Genomic DNA, 18,143 nt, shown 5'->3' with positions numbered 1-18,143 from the left:
ATGAAACCATGTAGCACATTTCTGGCACTTTATCTAGTCTCATTTCTAGATCATTCTGGCGAAGAAAATTTCCGATCGCAAAATCCACAAGAACTGTTCTCAGCATCGTCTTCAGTTTCAAGTGTCAGTAAGTCATCACTCGAATCACTCAACTGACAATGACGTTTCTTACTTGCGTAACTCTTGCTTTCATTCACCATTTTTAGTCTGAATTTAGCCTTCGTCACTTCGTAGTTCTTGTCTGTTGCCCAATGCTTTTGTTCGTTTCCTACATTTTTATACTTCTTTGCGGACATTCTTTCTGCTGGCGTGGAAATGATTGCATTAAAAGGAGAAGTCTTCTGGTGAAAGAAGGGAAAAGAGAAGTATTCTGGTGAACGGGAGAAGATGATCCTGACGTAGGGGACACAAGTTGCAGCTACGAAAATTAAGGAATCTCTGAAAGTGGACATGATAATACGTTTTAAATGTCTGCCTGGATATGAAATGAAGGACGAAATTTAGCTTCAGTAATAGTGAACTGGTTTCAAGGGAATAATCCAGAGCTATTACTTTGCTTAACATTTCCAACGGCGCCACCTTTTTTCTGAGCTGTGCCTGCCGTCAGGAAGAACTGTTAGTGAACGACACGACATTCACCTTGCAGTTATTGCTCACCTGATAGTTCTTTAGCTTTCCTTACGACAGCAGAATGATGTGTGACAACATGAAAAAATTTCCATGCAGCTAGAAAATTATACGTGCTGAAGACTGCAGCATTCAGCCAAGGACGCCATCTATTAACGGTGGGGCAAGGTGGTGTAAGAAACCTGATAATTCGTATCTACTTCTGAATTGCGGTAGTTTTTTGTATATCCATATTTTCGCAGTGTAAGGTACAATATTGATTTTTTAAAGCCTTATAAAGCACGATACAGACCATATGACTGAAGTTACAGAACATGCACTTTCTGATGAAAAACATCCGGACATTACTATTTAATGCAGAATGGGGCACTATATCTCACGAGAGATGGGATAGTCAGTGTAAGAGAAGACGGGGAGTATTATGTTGGCAGTGTAAGAACGGCAACAGCAGAATGGGTTGGTCAGGAGAACTGACTTTGAACGTGAATGACACGCGAGTAACAAATCCGTTAGGGACATTTCCACCATTCTAAAGCTGCCCAATATAACGTAAATGTTTAACATTCTCCTAGCGCTCACTGGCGATTTCGTCATCTTAGATACAGACAAGAAAGAAAAATTGAACAAGCAGAAGAGCACTGTAAGTCCCACAAGCTCACACCCCACCGTGTATGGCATAGCAAACCTCAAACTACGTACTTTGGTGAAACAGTGCCGAAACGGGATTCTCCCGCCAATCAGAGCGACACTCAATTATGGGACGGACGTAATTAAGTGGTATGCCTTGCTGAAATTTATGCACGTTAATGACATAGATGAGCGTACTATGTTGTTTCATTTGATATTTCCGCGACTGATTTACTCGCAGTTCTATTAGTATTTTGCACTTTTTTCTGTTCCATTCCTTGCTTACTTTTTTATTATAATTTTGGTTTTTCCTTCCAGATGATTTGACTGTAGTGTCTTGCATTATTAAATTATTTGCCTTTCTTCAATACACACCAAATATCATAAAGTTCTTGCAGAAAGTAATATGGTACCTGTTTACTTCTGTTGAATCAACAGCTAACACTTAAACTTTTATTTATCGAGCGGGATGGCGCGCTGCTTAGCACACTGGACACGCATTCGGGTGGACGGTGGTTCAAACCCGCGACCGGCCCTCCTGATTTAGGTTTTCCGTGAGTACCTTAAATCGCTTCAGGCAAAACGCCGGGATAGTTTCTTTGGAAGGGTGCAGCCCATTTCCTTCCCCATCCTTCCATAATCTGAGCTTGCGCTCCGTCTCTAATGATCCCGTTTACGACGGGACGTTAAAAACTAATCTCCTACTCCAACGGAGATACATAACTAGATGTATGAGAATGTTCATTTTTCGTCCTTTTATGAGAATAAAGGTGTGCTATAAGAGGAAGAGGCCACATGCCGTGTGGATACAGATCATGTGTCATTAATGACGTGGTTTCCATTGACCTCTGCATTTTGATGCCCTTGGTCATTGTTCATTCTTCGCTCTTTGAGGGGCAGTTTCCCACCCTAAAGTTAGGAGAATGGCCTGAACCTATGTCGACCCCTCGGCCCTCTTTGGTAAGGCCTTTGGGTGAATGAGGGTGACTTATGACGGGAACTCTTCGCCCGCCATTGCTGACGATTTTTAATCAAAATTTATGTAATGGCGGTGTTCGAACCAGGGACCAGGAATGTTTTAATAACTAATCGCCGAAGCTACCACGAGACTTTAGGCACTCGTTCGCTTCAGGCTTACAAAAGGCTAAACTAGTCGTCCAAGGAGACAGGTTATAGCCAAGAAGAAAGGTACTCCACTCAGAGCAATTCATGGGATATGTGGGCACTTTGCAATATTCTACAAAAAAAGTATAAACGGAGGATGCAGTTCTGTCAATACGATACCGCTGAATTGCACAGATTTTCTTGCAATGATCTATATTCTATTATATAAAGCATGTTTTTATGAGTAACTCTTTCGCAACACTGCCAATCTGAGTTCATACAGAAAAGACAGCTGCTCTCATATTTAGTTTCCATAACAAAGTGTTCACAAACGTATTTAAGGAATCAACACATTGTATGTACCGAGATGAAACTGTCAGTAGATAAATTAATGAAACCCGTAGTGTGAATACTGTAATAATTAGGCTGTCACAAAGTAATAAATTATTGTATAAAGCATTTACAAGCATTGAAATAGTAAATTTGTTTAGGGTCCAGCTTCCACACTCTTTGCTCTAGCAACGTCTGCTACCGTGAGGTCCTGGTGACGTACCTTATTAGACACATGAGAGATGCTGAGCCACCAAAGGTAGAAGAGAAGGTAATATATAGCGCTGGGTTTAGTTTTACTGACTGTGCAAAGTACTCTTTTCACTTCATTTGATTAGAAAAGAAAGATAAAAATCATGTTAGCATCAAATCACCAAAATAACCCTAGAGTATTTTCTTAAGTAAACCTCCTCAGCATAGATCTAAATATAGATTTGTCAAATACGAAGCTAGATACGATGAATTTTAAACAAAAAATAATTAACTCACACGTAAATGGTTGGTGTTTCTAAGTTACGATCCGTGTATTCGCGTTTTATATTCTGAATCTATTACTAGTAAGACAGTTAAGGCAATCGTAGCACATTTCGATGAGATTACGTCCACTAATAATGGCGACAGATGAACAATTTACACTTTATAGTCTCTGAATTACTCAGTTCCCATCCCGTCTCCGCAGTAGCGAATGGAACACTGTTGAATTGGTGGATATGACAGACTGATTCTTTAAAACATAGGATGCAGATGTTCTAGGAAGTGAAAAACTACTTAATCGTCGCTTTGGAGAATTTAATGATTGTGCAATAATTCTAACGTATTCCTTTGTTCAATAGGACGACTGTCAAGAGGTTTACTTTAATAATTACCAATTTCAGCTCGGATTTTCAGCCATCCTCAGAATAGAGCCGTGGATTAAGAATCCAGTGTGCTGCGAAAAGTAGAATGCAACAACATTCGCAAGTGCACGTCGCCCACGGCCGTCTTAAGGAACACGCAGGAGACAACAGTTCACAACCGCACACGGAGTCCATAAATACTCGACTGGCCGCCCACGCATTTCGCCCTCACGTGCGTACAGTGTTGTGCATGTGACTGCTGGGCCATGTCCTGTCACGGGTTACGTTTCAGTAACATTTACTGTTACTCAGCGCGCAGGCCACGGACTGACCTTTCCAGGTGAGACGTGACACAGGCTTTGCGTGACGGTTAGTGACGTCATTCCTTTCGTTACATAAGTGACGATGACGTAAATCAACATAAACGTGCACAGCGCTGCGTAATTTATAGATCCACAATCGTCCCACGCAATTACGTCAGCTGACAGCAGTTTGTAGATGTAACGTAGCGTATGCTATAGTTCTTGCAACGATACGCGACATTTACAGGAGTACGTAGATTGTTAAAGTATGTATGCAAATAACGTTTGAGTACTAAATAGAGCTTTTAACAGAACCATGCCAAAATCTGAGTGGAAACGATCCTGTTTTAATGTATTTTGTACATTTTTGTCCCACCCACGATAATATCACGAAAGAAAAAGGGCTATTGAATTAGTTGTAACATAGATATCGTTGGACGTGATTTAGATAAGGGTTTCTCTTAAGTGGGTCATAGTTACTCATTAGGTGGTTGACTTTACACAGCATACTACGACGTTGAAATAAAAAACTAAAGTTTACTAGCAAAAGTTACATAAACGATTTAGGAGATACACTGAGCAGTCCTCTTGGATTCTTTGCAGATGATGCTAACTTTTTCCCGTCTAGTTAAATCATCAAAAGATCAGAATCAATTGCGAAATGACTGACACTATATCTGAATGACTCGGCCAGTGGCAATTGTCTCTCAAAAAGGAAAAATGCGAGCTCATCCTCTTGAGTACAACAAGCAATCGGATAAATTTCGATTACACGATAAATCAAATTAATCTAAAGGCTGTCAATTCGACTGAATCTCTAGAAATTACAATTAGGAATAACTTAAGTTGGAATGATCTCCCAGATAATGTCGTGACCAATGCAAAGCAAAGACTACGTTTTACTGGCGGAAATAAGATGCAACAGGTCTACTAAAGGGACTTCCTACACTACGCTTGATCGTCTTCTTCTAGTGTATTTGTGTGACGTATTGGGTCCTTACCAGATATGACTGACAGAATATTGGACAAGTTCAAAGAAGGGCAGCTAGTTGTGTATTAACGCGAAATAAGGGAGAGAGTGCCACGGGTATGATAGACGAATTGGAGCAGCAGTTATTGAGACAAAATCTTTGTCGTTGCGGCGAGATATTTTCACCAATCACCAGCTAAAATCAGCTTTCTCCTCTTAATGTAAAAACATTTCTGTCGCCGACCTACAAATGAAGAAATGGTCATCATAATAAATGGAGAAAGAACTCAGACCTCATACTGAAAAATTTAAGTGTTCATTTTCCCCCTATGCTGTGTAATATCAACGCCATTATTTTGTGTCACCAGTGTATAGGACAGTGTTCGAGATTTATGGAGTAATGAATATTTCTCCAGAAATTACTTTGAAGCCTATATGTGACAACTGACAAAGACTTACATTCTGACGTAGTTGTATTGTGAAATGTCCAACAAAAATATGTTTCATTATTTTTATAAACAGTTTTCTACAAAGAATAATCATATAACAAAAGGTAACATCACTAAAAGAATGTATTGGAATTGTATTGTCTGTGTAATTTTTTCTTCTTCTGTTGTCCTCTATGATGAATGAAGCGGATGAGAACGAAGACAAGCTGAGGTCTGTTCTTTCAAATCTTGTAAAAAATAGTCCTGAGTGATCAAAAGAAAAATGAAACGTAAAATTTACTAATTCTAGTGTACAGATTTTAATTTGTAACTAGATAACCAACTATTAATACTTCAAGTTTTGTGTCTGCAGAAGTCCAGACTATGCTCTGTATACCGCTATTACGTAAGCATATTGAGCGGCAATTTCAAACTGAAGAAATAATCAGACATTAAAACATTCGATCAATATTGCACTACTTGAACTCTGAGGACAAAAACTCCCAGAATTTATTATTTTTTTATTCCAACAGTGAAAATAACATCCATTAGAACAATATTAGAATTACGTAAATGAAATAATTTTTATGGCTGTTGCGTAAGATTAACTTTTATCAGAATATTTTATCAGTGACTTTAAATAAAAATATTTACGACACCAGTGTTGTTATGGGTAGTGGTTGTGGTGTGATATATTAACTGTTAGGTGCATAGATTTTAATGTCACATACTGGATTATTGAAACACCATTTTAATATTTATTTGCAGTGATAAAATCTGACAAATTAATTCATTACAGTCGAACTCAGCAGAACATAAATAAGAATTGTCAGAGATAATTTAGTTCTTTCAAATAATATTGTTATTCTGGCTGCTACATTTCATACATTTTACAATAACACAACAACTTTAAAGAGAACCCCAAAAACCGATTATATAGGCGCTCTGTTTTGTGGTGCTCGAGTACAAATATTGTAATTATACGAGGGCCAGTCAAAAAGTAATGCCTCCTATTGTTTTTCTACATTTAATTGTCAGGAAATTTAAATGCAATTACATAGGTTGAAAACCACAACATTGAGGATCATTTTGTCATTTTTCAATGTAATCTCCGCCCATCTCTACAGTTTTGGTCCATCTTTGAACAAGGGCATGTATCCCAGCATGGTAAAAATCACAGCTCTGCTTCCTAAGCCATTGAAGCACGGATGTTTTGACGGCCTCCTCATCTTCAAAATGAATCCCACGATGAGCTTCTTTTAGTGGCCCGAACAGATGGAAGTCTGATGGTGCCAGGTCAGGGCTGTATGGGGGATGAGGCAAAACTTCCCATCCAATTTTGACAATCTTGTCAGAGGTGTGACGACTGGTGTGTGGTCTTGCATTGTCATACAAAAGAAGAACATCTGCCATTGATTTTGTTGGGCGAACTCGCTGAAGACGTGCTTTAAGTTTTTTGAGGGTTGTGACGTATTGAACAGAATTTATTGTGCATCTCTGCTCCAAAAAATCAACCAGAATCACACCCTCTGTATCCCAGAAAACTGTTGCCATAACTTTCCCTGCCGATCGCACAGTTTTGAATTTTTTCTTCCTCGCCGAGCTTGTGTGACGCCACTCCATTGACTGCCTCTTTGATTCGGGTTCAAAAAAATGCACCCATGTTTCGTCCCTGGTCACAATTTTTTTCAGAAACTCATCTCCCTCCAAACGGAAGCGCTGCAAGTGTTGGGAGGCTATTGTTTTCCTTGTCTCTTTATTCTGATCGGTTAACATTCTTGGAACCCACCGTGCACAAACTTTTGAGTACCCCAATTGTTTAATAATCGTGATCACACTGCCTTTACTAAGAGAAATAATGCGACACACTTCATCTGCAGTCACCTGACGGTCACCACGAATGATGTCATCAACTTGCTGAATGTTGTGTGGAGTCACTCCACTCACCGGCCTGCCGCCCCGCTTTTCGTCAGTCAACGGTGTTTGCCCTTCAGCTTCCTTACAACGACGAATCCATCGTCTAACAGTGCTGACATCCACTGTCACAACACCATACACCTTCTTCAGTCTTTCATGAATGTGTATGGGCGTTTCACCTTCTGCATTCAAGAATTCAATCACACAACGCTGTCTCAAACGAACATCGATGTCGGCCATCTTACAAACTTCTGCTGTGCTGCCACCTGTTGACACAGAAAGTTACTACTGCAGTGGATTGCAGAAGAAGGTTTGAGGAATGGCGCCAAATTCAAATATTTCACTTAACTTAATTTTTTTAAGTAGAAAAAAAATGGGAGGCATTACTTTTTGACCGACCCTCGTACTTTTTGTAGTCAGTGTATTACTTTTTGTGGTGAGATTGCCACTGTGCATTATTAATGTTTATTTTGTTTGCCTTTTTATTATATCAACTGAATACACAAGTGTGTATGATCTTATTTGGGAATTTGAGAACAGTGTGCAGCGTTGTTTCACCTACAGCGTTGCCAGTCTCTAAAAGTTAGGAACAGACGCACATATAAACAATTATACACCTAAAATTTTCTCGTTTGCTACAAAATTTTGGAAGCACTTCCGTCAAACTCACTCTAGCCATTAGAGAGGTAGCAGTGTCATATTCTGGTTGCAAGAGACATTTTCAAATATTTTCTTGCCTTTAGTCAATTGTTGTGTACACAAACACACATTTAGTTGTAGTGATTATTTCTTGTATTAGTTATAGGATATTTTTCCGGGATTTTAATTTGTTGTAATTGCTTTATATTGTGTAATATTTGCTGATAAACATGGTTAGGCCACAGAAGCAGGTTAAAATGAATGAACAGGCAGATACAGATTTAGTGTTAAATGCTCATGTCAGCCAAATTCCGCACACTTCGGTGCAGGAGCTAGATAGCTTAAACGTTTATGATAATATTATTTTACCAGACATGTCAGGTGATACTGAAAATGAGGAGTTGCCTGTGTTGAGTGGCACTCCTATGGTGACAAATTTAGAAGCCAATGATAGTAATTTCACTGGGCAAGTGGCAGGATCTACCATTGCTCAAGTTATGCCATTGCCAGATAATAATATATTAACCACGTTACTTCAGAAATTATAATTGATTAAAAAGCGACGTAGGGACGAAGAAGCTCTTAAAGAGCAGCAGCTTTTAGAAGCAAATGCTTTAAAATAAAATCGACGTAGGGAAGAAGAATCCCTTAAAAAAGAGAAACGCGAATTAAAAGAACGGGAAATAGAAAGAAAATTCTTGAGCAAATCTATTGGGTCTTTATGAGCAAGACAACGAAATTATTCAAAATATTAATCAACAGGGATAAAGCATTCTCAGCACAGTTTAATGCAGAGATACATGTAGTTAAAGGCACGATCAAGCCGCTGGCAAACATTCCACCAAAGTAAATGATATGTAGTCGGAAATCAGTAACTTAGAAACAAGTATTAAAACGGTGACTACTGTCGTAGAAGTAATTGAAGGTAAAAAAAAAACCGAAGTGAAGAAAGAAGTACACTCGGAGGTAGCCAGAGTTTCAAATCTTGACAATCGAAACTCAGAGGTAACGTCAGAATCAACTGATGAGGACTCTGCTGCTGACGGGGAAACTAAAATTGAACGTTTGCCGACTGTTAGTGTGGCAGTGCAGAATAGACCACAACATTTGCCCAATGGTTATGTTATAAATCAGAGCGAAACACAAAGTTTTCCAGCAACCCCTGATGCAATTTTTGATACGTCAGCCATGATAGCCAACCTTTATTACCACAGTCACTAGCGCATACAAGAAATTCAAAACTAGAAGCAGTATACCTGTAGAAAAGTTGGTACACCTCATGCTAATGAGAGCCGATCCATGCATTAGAGTACACTGATGCATGAGGAAAGCCTAATCAAACGTCGTCTATTTCAAATTTTCAGTGAAGAGAGTAAAAATAATATCCACCCAGTCGTATTTATACGTAACTTCAGATGTGTTATTCCGAAACCTTGGACGGAAGAACAGAAGATACAATTCGTGGTATCACAAATTTTTGGAGGATGCTTCGCTTTGAGCATTAAATGCTGCCGAGACTTGCCAAACTTCCAGTGATTGTGAGAGGGTATTTCTTGATCAGTTTTGGCCAACATCGATACAAGAAAGAAAAATTGTTTACAATGCAGAGGTATATAATCCGAAGACTGGGTCTCTACAAAAACACTCTGAAAAATGTATCAATATGACCAGATATTGGGACGAGCCGTTCACTCCCCGAGATCTATGGAGAGTATTAAAAGCAAGGTTACCGCTCAACATAATGGAAAAGGTGAGAAAAGCTGTTCAATGTTACGGACACTGAGGTTAATGAAATTCTGTCCGTAATAGACTCACTAGACCTGGTCCAGGAAGATGTGCGAAAATCTTCAGATGCAGGAAATTCTAATGCCAATATTCCAATCGAAAAAGCTCTTGCAATGGGAACAACGGTACTAAGGGTGAATATAGTCATAAGAAGAAAAAAATTAATGTAATGGTAATAACAATTACCATAAAAAAGATATTTATTAATAATTTCCAGGAAAACAGAGATTGTCAACGGGCGAATGATAATCAGAGGCAGTATTCGAATGAGAATACAAATAATAACCACCAAATTAATAAAAAAGGAGAATTGATAGCAAACTGGAAAGTCCATACAAGGATAGAGCAAAAAATATGCGCAATGATTATTAGTACTGGCAACAGCCACGGACGAGTCATTGGAAACCTCACTACACTTTTGCAAACCAAGGGCAGCCTGAAAATATAGACAGACTGTACCTGTACCAAACAGTCCGTTTTCACAATCATGGGATACAATCCACTTCCATCTTATATTACTGAGAATAGTGGAAGTATCATCGGATACGAAACAAGCAACAAATAATCCGACAAACTACATTCTGTCCCTATATCCTTCATCAGGAGACGGGACTACAAAATGAAGGCAATAGGTCTATTCCCAACAGAATTAATATGTTTAGATATCATGAAGGAATAAAATTAGAGGACGAATTATATCAAGAAGATACCGTCTCTGACAATGAAAGAAAAGAATTTATACAAGGAACAGTTAACACGTCTGTAAATGGAATAGTTTTCCTCAGTACTCTTTAATACTGGCGCAAGTATTTCAGTTGTGAGTGGGCAATTGATCAAGAGGGTTTTGCAAGTCAAGCGATTATCGTTTCGGCCAGTGAGCAACAGTAAAGTTGAGCTTTGGGAAAAAAGTCACAGACGGTGAAGTTCGAAACACAGCTAGGGCTTTGCTCCGGAAATGATAGCCTCAAGTGCACGTTCCTAGTTATAAAAAACTTTCTGTACCACTAATTCTGGGCTTCGAATTTTACTGGCATGGAGAAGCAATAATATATCTGGCTGGAGGAGTTTGCGAACTGAAGTACCAGGAGCGAAAGATAACATTACAGCTGAATTGGGAAATCGAGGCAGGCCTTCAGGTGACTAGACCAGTAAATATAGCGGTCAGGAAACAAAAATTGCTTATATTAGGGTATGATCACCCGAAAAAGTGGCATACTAGCCAAAAGGATGGTGTTCGCAGCAACGTGAGTGACATCTCTGACATGATTGAGGAGAAAGTGAAGGAAGCTTCAAGAACTGACAAAATCCAAGCAAGGCAATTAGCATATCTATTGTCTAACTATGAAAAAGTATTCATAGTTCGCCCATATGTTATAAAAGATTACATTTAAGATATGAAAGTGTATCCGCACCAGATCTATTATAAAGCTTTGTATTTGGTCGCTTGGATGAAGAAGAATGAGGTAATGAAGGACATAACTAGTACTGCCTAGAATGCACCCTAGGCCATCGATAATTAAGAATAAAAATAGAAAGTAGCATCTACTATATTAAGGGCCATTCAAAATTGTTTGCGTTCCTCATCACGGTTGCTATTTACAGCAAGACGTCACTACTGAAAGTATAAAGGGTCTCTATTGTCATAGGTATCTTAAGAAATATTTGCAATAAGAACCACAGCTTACTGATTGCAAGTAACAAAATATATTCAGTGCAGAAGCACAACTGTAAAATATGTAAATAGTAGTTATAGAGAACTTTTACTGTAAATTCTTTTACTCATGTGTCTTACTTTATAAGGGTTTATTTCAGGTTATATATGACCAGATGCCCCCATGAACCATGGACCTGGCCGTTGGTGGGGAGGCTTGCGTGCCTCAGCGATACAGATAGCCGTATCGTAGGTACAACCACAACGGAGGGGTATGTGTTGAGAGGCCAGACAAACATGTGGTTCCTGAAGAGGGGCAGCAGCCTTTTCAGTAGTTGCAAGGGCAACAGTCTGGAGGATTGACTGATATAGCCTTGTAACAATGACCAAAACGGCCTTGCAGTGCTGGTACTGCGAACGGCTGAAATCAATGGGAAAGTACGGCCGTAATTTTTCCCGAGGGCATGCAGCTTTACTGTATGATTAAATGATGATGGCGTCCTCTTGGGTAAAATATTCCGGAGGTAAAATAGTCCCCCATTCGGATCTCCGGGCGGGGACTACTCAAGAGGATATCGTTAGCAGGAGAAAGAAAACTGGCGTTTTTCGGATCGGAGCGTGGAATGTCAGATCCCTTAATCGGGCAAGTAGGTTAAAAAATTTAAAAAGGGAAATGGGTAGGTTAAAGTTAGATATAGTGGGAATTAGTGAAGTTCGGTGGCAGGAGGAACACGACTTCTGGCCAGGTGACTACAGGGTTATAAATACAAAATCAAATAGGGGCAATGCAGGAGTAGGTTTAATAATGAATAGGAAAATAGGAATGTGGGTAAGCTACTACAAACAGCATAGTGAACGCATTATTGTGGCCAAGATATACACGTAGTCCACGCCAACTACAGTAGTACAAGTTTATATGACACCTAGCTCCGCAGGTGACGAACAAATTGATGAAATGCATGATGAGATAAAAGAAATTATTCAGGTAGGGAAGAGATACGAAAAATTAATAGTCATGGGTGACTGGATTTCGAGTGTAGGAAAAGGGAGCGAAGGAATGGTAGTAGGTGGATATGGATTGGGGCTAAGAAATGAGAGAGGAAGCCGCCAGGCAGAATTTTGCACAGAGCGCAACTTAATCATAGCTAACACCTGGTTTAAGAATCATAAAAGAAGGTTGTATACATGGAAGAACCCTGGAGATACTAAAAGCTATCAGATAGATTATATAATGGTAAGATAGAGATTTAGGAACCAGGTTTTAAGTTGTAAGACATTTCCAGGGGCAGATGTGGACTCTGACCACAAACTATTGGTTATGACCTGTAGATTAAAACTGAAGAAACTGCAAAAAGGTGGGCATTTAAGGAGATGGGACCTGGATAAAATGAAGGAACCAGAGGTTGTACAATGTTTCAGGAAGAGCACAAGGGAACAATAGAAAGGGATGGGGAAAGAAATACAGTAGAAGAAGAATGGGTAGCTTTGAGGGATGAAGTAGTGAAGGTAGCAGAGGATCAAGTAGGTAAAAAGACGAGGGCTAGTAGAAATCCTAGGGTTGTTGTTGTTGTGGTCCTCAGTCCTGAGATGGTTTGATGCAGCTCTCCATGCTACTCTATCCTGAGCAAGCTTCTTCATCTCCCAGTACTTACTGCAACCTACATCCTTCTGAATCTGCTTAGTGTAGTCATCTCTTGGTCTCCCCCTACGGTTTCTACCCTCCACGCTGCCCTCCAATACTAAACTGGTGATCCCTTGATGCCTCAGAACATGTTCTACCAACCGATCCCTTCTTCTGGTCAAGTTGTGCCACAAACTTCTCTTCTCCCCAATCCTGTTCAATACTTCCTCATTAGTTATGCGCTCAACTCACCTAATCTTCAGCATTCTTCTGTGGCACGACATTTCGAAAGCTTCTATTCTCTTCTTGTCCAAACTATTTATGGTCCATGTTTCACTTCCATACATGGCTACACTCCATACAAATACTTTCAGAAAAGACTTCTTCACACATAAATCTATACTCGATGTTAACAAATTTCTGTTCTTCAGAAACGCTTTCCTTGCCATTGGCAGTCTACATTTTATATCCTCTCTACTTCGACCATCATCAGTTATTTTGCTCCCCAAATAGCAAAACTCCTTTACTACTTTAAGCGGCTCATTTCCTAATCTAATTCCCTCAGCATCACCCGACTTAATTCGACTACATTCCATTATCCTCGTTTTGCTTTTGTTGATGTTCATCTTATATACTCCTCTCAAGACACTGTCCACTCCATTCAACTGCTCTTCAAAGTCCTTTGCTGTCTCTGACAGAATTACAATGTCATCGGCGAACCCTCAAAGTTTTTATTTCTTCTCCATGGATTTTAATACCTACTCCGAATTTTTCTTTTGTTTCCTTTACTGCTTGCTCAATATACAGATTGAATAGCATCGGTGAGAGGCTACAACCCTGTCTCACTCACTTCCCAATCACTGCTTCCCTTTTATGCCCTTCGACTCTTATAACTGCCATCTGGTTTATGTACAAATTGTAAATAGCCTTTCGCTCCCTGTATTTTACCCCTGCCACCTTTTGAATTTGAAAGAGGGTATTCCAATCAACATTGTCAAAAGCTTTCTCTAAGTCTACAAATGCTAGAAACGTAAGTTTGCCTTTCCTTAGTCTTTCTTCTAAGATAAGTCGTAAGGTCAGTATTGCCTCACGTGTTCCAGTATTTCTACGGAATCCAAACTGATCTTCCCCGAGGTCGGCTTCTACTAGTTTTTCCATTCGTCTGTAAAGAATTCGTGTTAGTATTTTGCAGCTGTGGCTTATTAAACTGATAGTTCGTAAATTTTCACATCTGTCGATACCTGCTTTCTTTGGGATTGGAATTATTCTTCTGGAAGTCCGAGGGTATTTCGCCTGTTTCATTCATCTTGCTCACCAGATGGTACAGTTTTGTCAGGACTGGCTCTCCCAAGGCCGTCAGTAGTTCCAATGGAATGTTGTCTACTCCGGGGGCCTTGTTTCGACTCAGGTCTTTCAGAGCTCTTTCAAACTCTTCACGCAGTATCGTATCTCCCATTTCATCTTCATCTACATCCTCTTCCATTTCCATAATATAGTCCTCGAGTACATCGCCCTTGTATAGACCCTCTCTATACTCCTTCCACCTTTCTGCTTTCCCTTCTTTGCCTAGAATTGGGTTTCCCTCTGAGCTCTTGATGTTCATACAAGTGGTTCTCTTATCTCCAAAGGTGTCTTTAGTTTTCCTGTAGGCAGTATCTATCTTACCCCTAGTGAGATAAGCCTCTACATCCTTACATTTGTCCTCTAGCCATTCCTGCTTAGCCATTTTGCACTTCCTGTCGATCTCATTTTTGAGACGTTTGTATTCCTTTTTGCCTGCTTCATTTACTGGATTTTTATATTTTCTCCTTTCATCAATTAAAATCAATATTTCTTCTGTTACCCAAGGATTTCTACTAGCTCTCGTCTTTTTACCTACTTGATCCTCTGCTGCCTTCACTACTTCTTCCCTCAAAGCTACCCATTCTTCTTCTACTGTATTTCTTTCCCCCATTCCTGTCAATTGTTCCCTTATGCTCTCCCTGAAACTCTGTACAACCTCTGGTTCTTTCAGTTTATCCAGGTCCAATCTCCTTAAATTCCCACATTTTTGCAGTTTCTTCAGTTTTAATCTACAGGTCATAACCAATAGATTGTGGTCAGAGTCCACATCTGTCCCTGGAAATGTCTTACAATTTAAAACCTGGTTCCTAAATTTCTGTCTTACCATTATATAATCTATCTGATACCGTTTAGTATCTCCAGGGTTCTTCCATGTATACAACCTTCTTTCATGATTCTTAAACCAACTGTTAGCTATGATTAAGTTGTGCTCTGTGCAAAATTCTACCTGGCGGCTTCCTCTCTCATTTCTTAGCCCCATTCCATATCCACCTACTACGTTTCCTTCTCTCCCTTTTCCTACACACTTGTAATCTGTCCAAGCATAAGTATAGAAACAGAAGAAATGGTAAATAATGAATTTGAAAATAACAAATGTTCAAATGTGTGTGAATTCCTAATGGACCAAACTACTGAGGTCATCGGACCCTAGACTTACACAATGCTTAAACTGACTTACGCTAAGGACAACACACACACCCATGCCCGAGGGAGGACTCGAACCTCCAGTGGGAGGAGCCACACGATTAATGACACGGCGCCTCTAACCGCGGGCCACTCCACGCGTCCTTTGAAAATATCATTCACTGGTTTTCTGAAATGGTCTCACTCTCCATTTTAAAGAGACATCATATTTAGTTCCACATGTCTATCTACAGGTATTATACCAATGATAAGTGTAGCAGGAAAGGAATTGGTGGCGGGCCGCATCGAACCAGTCAGAACATGGTTCAGATGGCTCTGAGCACTGTGGGTCTTAACCTCTGAGGTCATCAGTCGCCTAGAACTTAGAACTACTCAAACCCAACTAGCGCAAGGACATGACACACATCGATGCCCGAGGCAGGATTCGAACCTGCGACCGTAGCGGTCGCGCGGTTCCAGATTGTAGCGCCCAATCAGAAGACTGACGAGGCCAAAAAAAAAAAAAAAAAACTGTAGCACATAGTGAGGAAATAATAAACAGGGTGGGAACATGAAAATTCATATGTGTCCATACTTATCTTGGATAACTCCCAAAACAACTTAGTTCAGCCACATTAGCACTTAAAATCATTGCACATCTTGGAGAGAGACGACGCAGCAAGTTGACATATTTTTCATGTTTTCATTGACTAATGTCATATGAAATAATGTTCTGAAGAAACTCAACTTTAGAAAGAAAGGTTCCACTGCACAAAAACATGCTGTAAGAACAATATGTGGTGATAACCGACCATCATCATGCAGGCTTCCGTTTAAGGATTAGGGCATTCGAAAAATGGTTCAAATGCCTCTGAGCTCTATGGGACTTAACATCTGAGGTCATCAGTCCCCTAGAACTTAGAACTACTTAAACCTAACTAACCTAAGGACATCACACAACATCCAGTCATCACGAGGCAGGATTCGAACCTGCGACCGTAGCGGTCGCGCTGTTCCAGACTGAAGCGCCTAGAACCGGTCGGCTACAAAGGCCCGCTAGGACATTCTGACTACTGCTTCACAGTATGTTTATTCTCTCATATAGTTTCTTGTATATAATCCATTGCATTTCAAAAGGAACTCTGATGTACGTAATTACAGTACCAGAAGAAAAAATGACATTCATTACTCCATATTAAGGTTTTCATTAGCACAAAAAGGGGTGCAAAGTGCTCTAGCTAAAAATTTTGATCCCATACCCAGTGATATAACTGACAGAGAGCAAAGTAAAATACGAAAACAAACTGAAATATTTCTCCTTGACAACTGCTTCAATTCCGTACAAGAATTTCAGTTACTGCAATTTCTTAAAGGTGGTGGGCAGGCACTGGCAACGGCCTTGCCGCAGTGGACACACTGGTTCCCGTGAGATCACCGATGTTAACCGCTGTCGGGCGTGGTCGGCACTTGGATGGGTGACCATCCAGACTGCCATGCGCTGTTGCCATTTTCGGGGTGCACTCAGCGTCGTGATGCCAATTGAGGAGCTACTCAACCGAATAGTAGCGGCTTCGGTCAAGAATACCATCTTCCGATCGGGAGAGCGGCGTGGGGAACCCACGCCCCTCCTATCCGCATCCTCCACCAAGGATGACACTGCGGTCGGATGGTCCAGGTAGGCTTGTCGTAGTCTGAAGACGGAGTGAATAGTGGGCAGGCATTACTAACTCACATCTGTATATTAAAATTTTTTAATAATGTTCAGCATGTAGCCATATTTACAATTTCATTTTGGATGTAAATGTAAAAAGACTCATTCCACATCATTACTGTTTATCCTGCAAAATGACTAATGGAATATAAAACTAACTAACTAACTGAGTAACCAACCTTATCACCTTGCCGTTTGATTGATGTATAACTACGACTATGGTCATAATATTATCAGAATGAAAAATCTCCTACCATAGCACAGAATGGAGAATATGTTCTGGGCGGATGTAAAAGGAGGAAACTCCTTTACAACTTATCTGGAAGCTTCAAAGACGTTGAAATCAATACATATTGATATATCCGCTCTTTTTTACTTGTTGATGTTAGTACTCAGGTCATATAGTATGATGCATCATCTCAAGTTACGTGACATGACACATGGAGTCATTCCCCCAAGCAATAAATCTCCCCACAGAATGTTTTCTCCACTCAGAAACACTTTTTTAGCTATTACATGTATACTTTTCGACAATATGGTTTGTATATTGTTTACTATGGCTGGCGAAACTTCTTAATTTTGGGCACAGGATCAGGGACTTTAGTCTACATCTTGCAGCTAAGAGGACTCACCACTGGGGAAGTTTGGTTAACTCGTAAAAATGCTCGAATATGGTTGGTTGGTTGATTTGTGGGGTTTGAAGGGACCAGACTACACAGGCCATTAGTACCGCTCAAATTGTTCAAGATGTTCTGATTTAAATGTCTCTGAATTTGTTAGGTACGTCGAAAAGATAGTCGCCTTCGTTTACTTTCCTAACTCTGTTCATGACATAGTCACCTTTTTGTGCTGTGTTAGAAGCGTATTTCGTTCTAGCAGCCAAGTTTTACTCTGACATAAGAGAACCACTGCTTGGCAACCCATGTATATTTCTATTCACTGATCCGCAACAAGCTTCTGTCTTTCGAACCGTGTTGCTTGTAACATTGCCGTGGACAAAGCTTTCACAAAAGAACGGGATGACGACATGACATGTATTTGTGTATCTACTTACAAAAATTTAACCCATTTGCACAGGTTTGAAACATACGGGGTGCACGTAAAAAACATGTTTCTTGTATTTCAAATC

The sequence above is a fragment of the Schistocerca gregaria genome, chromosome 5, assembly GCF_023897955.1.
Source record: "Schistocerca gregaria isolate iqSchGreg1 chromosome 5, iqSchGreg1.2, whole genome shotgun sequence".
Lineage (NCBI taxonomy): Eukaryota > Metazoa > Arthropoda > Insecta > Orthoptera > Acrididae > Schistocerca > Schistocerca gregaria.
This window is presented reverse-complemented; position numbering follows the sequence as displayed.